This window comes from Arachis hypogaea, chromosome 10, assembly GCF_003086295.3.
Source record: "Arachis hypogaea cultivar Tifrunner chromosome 10, arahy.Tifrunner.gnm2.J5K5, whole genome shotgun sequence".
In the NCBI taxonomy this organism is placed as follows: domain Eukaryota; kingdom Viridiplantae; phylum Streptophyta; class Magnoliopsida; order Fabales; family Fabaceae; genus Arachis; species Arachis hypogaea.
Window position 1 is genome coordinate 103,125,945 of NC_092045.1, and position 8,271 is coordinate 103,134,215.

The following is an 8,271-nucleotide window of genomic DNA, read 5'->3' on the forward strand; positions in this document are numbered from 1 at the left end:
TACATCTTGGTGGCAGTGGATTATGTGTCCAAGTGGGTGGAAGCAATGGCATTGCCCACAAATAGCGCCAGGGTTGTGCTGAGCTTTTTGCAAAAATACATTTTCAGCCGCATTAGGGTCCCTAGGATACTGATTAGTGATGGAGGAAGCCACTTCTGCAATAAATAGTTTGACTCTACTCGAGCATGAAAGTCAATGTTGATAAATGTAGAGCCATTTGTTCTGCTAATGTTTTTAGACATCGCAAGGATATTTTTATTGATATCTCTGCTATTCGATTTGTTAATTGCTTGGGTAAGTATATGGGAGTCCCCTTCAACCATGCTAGATCTTCTAGACAAGCTCTGGCAGATGTCATGGACAAAATTTGTAGAAGATTGGCTTCCTAGAAAAGTTGCTTTCTCAATAGAATGGATCGTATTTATCTTGTAAAGTCGGCCATTGTTTCTATTTCTATATATCGAATGCAAACGTCCCTACTCCCCAATCCAGTTTGCTCATATATGATAAATGTGTTAGATAATTTATTTGGAGTGGTCAAACTGAATATCGAAGCCTTCACCTTACTTCTTGGAGAACTTTAATCACTCCTAAAAAGTATGGAAGTATTGGTTTTAGAGATTTCAAACTGATTAATTTTGCTTTGCATGAAAAATTGGTGTCTAAATTTCTAGTTGATAAAGAAATTTTGTGGGTGAAGACTTTACGCCATAAATACTTGAGGTATGGTAACTTATTCAATTTTCCTACCACAAAAAGTGCTTTTTATATTTAGAAGTCTCTTATGGTAGCGACCTCCAAGCTTCAGGATGACTTCAAATGGAACATAGGTCCTTCTACCAATTCTTTTTTGTTTTTTTCTTAGATAGTTGGATGATATTGGGGACTGTTGACTATGTGCACATCTTGGATACAACTTTAACTGTTGGTGATTTCATCATTAATGTCTCTTGGCATCTCCATGGTATCTTATCACTCATTAATGATAATTCTAAACATCTTATTGAGAATTATGATACTACTGTTTGTAATGACAAAGACCCGGATTGTTATTGAAATGGTTTGCCTAATGTGGAGTATAGAACCAAAGATGGATATGCTTGGTTATTATATTACTATGCTACTTATGATAAGATCATGCTTTGGTCTTGGTTGTGGAAATTAAAGGTTCTGGAGAAGGTTAAAGTTTTATTATGACTTTGTTTGCAAAATGCTCTTCCAACTAAAGATTTCAGGTTTCTTTTGCCATATTGAAGCTTCTAACACTTGCCTACAGTGCAATTCTCATCCAGAGACAATTCTACATTGTTTAAGAGATTGTGTTAAGGCAAAACAAATTTAGGACTATCTTGGTTATAGGAATTCTGGAACTCCCTTATCTCATTGGTTGAAAAGTGAGTTCCAATCCCATGATTCGTTTTTGTTTTCTGGAGTTATTTGGTGTATTTAGTTTGATTGTAATGCTTTTATTTTCAATAATGAGACCCTTTTCCCTATTTCCATAACCTTTAAAGCTAGATCCTTTGCTGTTGAGTTCCAAAAAGCAGCATAACTACGCCTCAACGTGCGTGGAACACGGTTGTGATAGCTTGGTCTCCTTCAAGGCAGGGAACGGTGAAGCTTAACTGTGATGGGAGTGTCTTTTAGCATTGTGATAAAGTTGGATATGACTATGTTTTGCATGATCATGAGGGAAATTGGATAGTTGGCAATACTGGTATGATTTCGGGTACTAGTATTCTTCGTTGTGAACTATGGGCTATGTGGATTGGACTATGGATGAGTTTAGAGCATGATGCTTTTTCTATTCAATGCGAAACTGATTCTGCTGAGGTTTATTTTCTAGTAAATCAAGGGAATATATCGGCACAACATGAAGAATACAATATGATCTTCTTTGTAACACCTTAACTTTTAGCACCTCATGATCGCACTAAAAGTCCGGGCGTCACCTACCTAATCCTTTAATTTGATACTATATTTGTTTAATATTGAGCCTTTGCGAATATAAATTGAAACCTTTAATTAAGAAAATGAATATCCTTTATTTTAAACCACTTAACCACAAAGTTGTGTGTGTGTGTGTAGATATATATATATATTCACATAGCATTAAATACATATACTTATTTTAAGATTCTCAAAAACAAATCCTACCCCTCTAAAAATAAAAAACAATAAACGACAAGGGGAAAGTAAATTCTAACAACTCAACTCGTGAACATAATCTTTTATGCTCCTATAGCTCCACACTAAGCCTTTGCACTTGTAGCTGAAATGGGTGGAAATAGGGAGTAAGAATTGGAGAGTTCTTAGTAGGATCGGGGTTAGAAGTGAAGTTCGTTTCATTATGTTCTCAGTCAATAACAACAGTTAATAAAGTATAATCCAACTCAGTAATTACAGAACATAGAATAGAATCACAAGCACACACAATCATAGAAAACATACTTACAAACAAATATGCACAAACAAGTATGATACATGTCTATCCCTAGTGCAGGAAATGAGCTCATTTGTCAGTTTCGACCTGCACCCGACGCAATCCAACTCGCAGGTCGGATAAGGCATTCTAGCGACATAATCTCTGCAAGTTGCTACTTCTTGCAGACGCTAATTCTCCAGCTGTAGTATGTCGAACATGACCTTTGCAAGTACTTACAGGCGCTGATTCTCCAGCTGAAGCATGTGACCCATGTTCTTGGAAGCCATTCCACATTTACGGGCATCCTGGCATAGTCATTCACATGCATAGCCCATGACTTAACATTGTCATATCGGCACCATAACTATTTACTTTCCGTCACCCTCTCGTGACCTTTTAATCGTTCTCATATCCTGTGGCAGACAGTCTTTTAAAGTTTTTTCTTTATCTTTGCCCTCTACTCTCCTATGGTAGGGATTCTTTTAGTTTCTTTTATTTGTTTCTTTTCTCCTTCTTTTATTTTACTTGTTTTAATACCAGAAACCATCTTCACACTCTTCCCTCATCTCTCCTATGAAGAGTAAATCGTAAAATTCTTAACTTAGGTTCGTCTTTCTACAACTTTTAAGTAGGTTATTGTTTAATTCTTCTATTCTATTATAGTACAAATTACTAATGTATAATATATTTAAAAAATACTTTGATAATAATCTTAATAAATTAATAACAATAATAATGATTTTCTTTATTACTCAAAACTTATAACTTAATCTTTATTATTAAGCTTTTATAAATTATTCTGAATCTTTGACCTTTCTAAAATATTTATATTTTTACCCCAACATATTTTATAATTTATTAAAATACTCTTACATATAGTATAATTACGAAAATAATCTTGTATCTTTTATAAAATATCCATTTTACCCCTAAACTTCTTAATTATTACCCAAGTACCCCAAAACAGATATAATTACAAAACTAACTCCAATTCTTATTAAATTACTATTTTAATCTCAAATATAACTCTTATTTCCCCTTTTATAACTTTACCAAAGGATTGAACCCTATTTCCAAAATTCTTCAAGTTTTCTGCTTGAATTTTAAATCCGTTTTTAAGCTTTACTATTACCGATTTTTCACCGCTTTTTATTTAATCTCTCGACTATCAAACCTCATCAATTTTAATCAATAATTTCTCATTTACAACAGCCCCAAAATCATTAAAATAACTCCAGCTGGGATGTTCTTCATGGACGAACTACAATTCACAAACAACAACAACAACAATTTAACAAAATTTCAACATAAACTTAATCAAACTCAACAATAATCAATCAAACCAATATTCACTTATTAAATTCACATTTAATTATTATAAAATTTCCAAATCAGTGAACCCTACCTCTGTACAGAAATCACAACAACGAAAACTCTGAAGAAACTTTCTGACCGAGCTGCTAAAGAAGAAAACGTCAGAAATCGTTTATGTCTCCTAGAACTCCAATTGGCAAACTCAAGGGGAAGAGGAGCTACATCACCGCCAACTTCTACCAGACAAAAGTAATGCGAACGTGTAGAGGAGGAGGATAAAAACACTTTTATCGGATTAGATTTTTTATTGGAGTTATAGATCTCAAGAAATCGAAGTCGGAAAGTTGGAGGTTTTCACGGTTTCTCTCTTCCTCACCCATGGTCTTTCTTTCTTTTTCCTGTCGGTCACTTCATTCCCTTGGTTTCTTCCTTTTTGGTTCGGTGAAGAAAAGGAATAAAATGACATAAGGGTGATGGTTAATGAGGTAATTGTCACATTATATGTATGTATATGTATACATTAGCCACATTAGCTTTCTTTCTTTTTTTTCTTTAGCTTTGTTTCTTCCTTTTCCTAATGGCATTCGGCTAAGGAAAATAATAATAATAATAATAATAATAATAATAATAATTAATATGGCAGTTACAAATATGAGCTATAACTCGGCATCTTACGTTATAGCTCAGCTATTATGAGTTATAACTCGACAGAATAATACTTTAATCCTAACGTCCGACCAAATGATACAATAATCAGATACGTTACCAATCCTCTCCAAACCGAGCTAAATGCTCGAATCGTAACTAACGAAGATCTCACCATACAAAAGCAAGGTAAAGTATCTTCTTTTTTCATGATTAGAACACAATACTGACTTAAGCATTGGAGTGCCTTTGCAGGTACACTCCTCCCCTCTTCATTGCTCACACGTCACACCCCGTCAAAGGAAAAGCTCAGACTAGCAGAACTAGCAATTCAACATCAAATACGACAGCTCGGCAATCGTTCAAGAGCCGACTTGTTTCCCCAAACATACAGGCCAGAAGAATTGGCGCCCACCGTGGGACCGAAAAAGATAAATCTTTTCTCTTTTGGTCTCGTTACCTTCACCTGTATCCATGGCTGATGCACAACCTCCTTCCCCGACTGAGCTCCTTCAGATGGTAACCGAGCTACAACAGGCTAACCAGCGTATGGCAGAAGAAAATCAAAGAATGGCTGGCCAAATCGCCGAATTGAACAACGCCTGGATCGAAAATCACAATTATCATCAACCGTAACCAGAAGACGAGGAACACTACTCTGACCCTTCCCACATTTCTGAAACTATTCGGATTGAGCCACAAAATAAGGAAGCCCAGCCTGAAGATGAAAATGAGAAGCACGACAATTCGGTAGGACCATTCACACTAGATGTGATGAACTTTGAACTACCACGAAGATTCACTTTACCAATGACGCTCACCCCTTATGACGGGCTGGGAGCCCCAAAGAAGTTCCTCAAGAAATTCCGATCAATAATAATCGTTAACGGTGCATCTGATCTTGCTTTATGCCGTCGTTTTCCAAATTATTTAGATGGTCCTGCACTTGACTGGCTTTGTGCTTTGCTTGCAGGTTCTATCTTGTGATTTCAGGAGCTGGCCAAACTATTTGAATATCATTTTGCTGGATCTGCCATTTATCTGCGCGATTCAAATTATCTAAATACAATCAAGTAGTGACAGAATGAGAGCCTGAAAGACTACATGACTCGCTTCATGAAGGTCGCAATAAGCATACCAGACCTTCAACCCGAGGTTTATCTATACGCCATCAAGAGTGGACTTCGGCCAGGAAAGTTCTAAGAGACCATCGCGGTAGCCAAACCAAAAACCCTTGCCGAGTTTCGCGAAAAGGCCAAGAGACAGATTGATAACGAGGAGCTCAGACAAGCTCAAAAGTCTGACAAAACATATTACAGAGACGAGGATAAGACGCAAAATAGTAAGAGAAATTTCAAGCTAACACCTCGATTTGATTCTTACACGTAGTTCAACACAAAATGGGAGGACATAATCAACGAGATCCTGAACTCAAAATTGATCAAACCATCAAAGAAGGTCGGTACATATCAAGACACCAAGAGCGTGGACAAATCCAAATACTGCGCTTTCCACCAGAAGCATGGCCACACCACCGACGAATGTGTAGTCACAAAAGACCTCTTAAAAAGACTAGCTCGGCAAGGTCACCTTGATAAATACATCGGAGGTCACATACAGAGGCGTACACCATCTTCCACAGGCAATACTTTGTCCGTACAGCAAAATCGAGGAAAGGAGAAGGCATCTTTAAGCCAATATGAACAACCTCGAGGTATAATCACTTGTATCTCAGGAGGATACGTTAGTGGAGGAGCATCAAACTCGGCCCGAAAAAGATCTTTTCGAGCAATATATTCGGTGGAAAGACCCAGAACGAACCCCAAACTTTGCTCCAATTTCCACAAATGACATTCACACACGCTGATTTTGATTGCAACATTCAAAATCTGGATGACCCTGTGGTCATCTCTCTTCAATTAGGAGACCTGCTATTGAGGAAGGTACTACTAGATCCGGAGAGTAGCGCCGATGTTCTATTTTATTCCACCTTTTAGAAAATGAAGCTCAGCGACAACATCCTCCAACCATTGTGTGGAGACTTGGTCGGCTTCTCAGGTGAATCAGTCCCCATATTGGGATCAGTGTGGTTGCAAACCACACTAGGTGAGCATCCTCTTTCCAAAACATATGATATTTTATATTTGGTGGTAGATTGTTTTAGCCCTTATAATCTTATACTTGGCCAACCTTTTCTAAACAAGTTCGGCGCAATTTTCTACAATTCATCTCTACATTAAGTTTTCTGTGCAGGACGATCAATTGCAACTATCCACGGGGACCACAAAGAAGCAAGACAGTGCTACAACATCAGCATGAGACTGCCAAACCGATCAAAACAAGCTCATCAGGTCAACAATGTCCACCTCTCCAACAACAACTCGGTAATCACCGACCTAGACCCCAGAGCAGAATTCCTCGAACGACCTACACCAACAGGTGAGTTACAAAAAGTATATTTCAATAATGATCCTAATAAATACGCCTATGTAGGTACAGCAATAAGCACGAAAGAACTGAACGCAGTACAAGCATTTCTACAAGAGCAAGCCGATCTTTTCGCATGGACACCTTCTGATATGCCTGGAATCGACCCACAAATTATTGCCCATAAACTGGCAATTAACACCTCTGTACGGCCAGTACAGCAGAAGAAAAAAAACCTCGGGGACAAAAAGAAGAAGGCGTCATTAGAAGAGACTCAAAAGCTAATCAACGCCGACTTTGTTAGAGAAATCAGATTCACTACCTGGCTCGCCAACGTTGTAATCAGCGTCTCATGGACAAAGTCTCATCCATAAAGGTATACTGCAACTCACTATTGGTAGTACAACAGGTAAACGACCTTTTTCAGGTTAAAGATCCTCTGCTTTCTAAGTACTTATTGTTAGTAAAACATTTGAGTTCCAAATTTATGAAGTTCGAAATACAGCATACCACGAGATCAGAACCATAGGGCTGATATTTTATCTAAATTTGGTAGTACACAGTCTCATCTATCTATATTATATCAGTCCACTATAACCACTCCAAGTGTTACTCTCACAGATGTTTTAAGTGTCACACAGGAACAGGATTGGCAAAGCTCATTTATACATTATTTGCAAACAGGTGATATACCAAACAGTGTCGAGAATGCAAAGAATATAATGTGGGTTTTTTTATTCAGTTAGAAACTCATATAAGTAGTGATAGGGGAAATCAGTTTTGGAGAATTTGGCATCGATAGTAATTTTATTGTGGAAGCTCAAGGCTAGTCTAGGGGTATTTGGTACCTTTGGGACTCTGTTAATTGGAAAGTTTATGTCTTTTCTCGTCATTCCCAACTAGTTCATATGAAGATTAGCAATGGTATGACTGGGGTTTGGTTTCTCTCTGCTGTCTATGGTAGACCTCAGAGGATCAATAGGAAGAGCTTTTGGGATAACATCCATCATCTCAATGGTGAGATTAACTTTCCTTGGTATCTTCTGGGTGATTTTAATGCTATTTTACAGCATCATGAACGTCCAAGGGGTCTTTCTAATCATAGCAGAGGTGCGTGCAATAACTTCCTAGCCTGTGTGTCTAATTTTATTTTGTTAAACCTTGGTTATGTTGGCTGCCCCTTTACCTGGAGGAGAGGGGACCTGATGGAAAGATTAGACAGATGTTTAGGTAATATGAAGTGGCAAGTAACTTTTTCCGAATCTAAGATTAAGCACCTCCCTAGTTTCAAATCTGATCATTCTTGCTATGTTTAGAACTAGTCCCTCCGGCTCTTGTTAATAGAGGAAAGCGGCCCGTTCGATTCTTTGCTGCATGGTTGGATCATCCTAATTTTATTAATGTTGTGAATAGTTGCTGGAACAGGCAAGACTCTTGGACTAACTGTGTTAACAACTTTC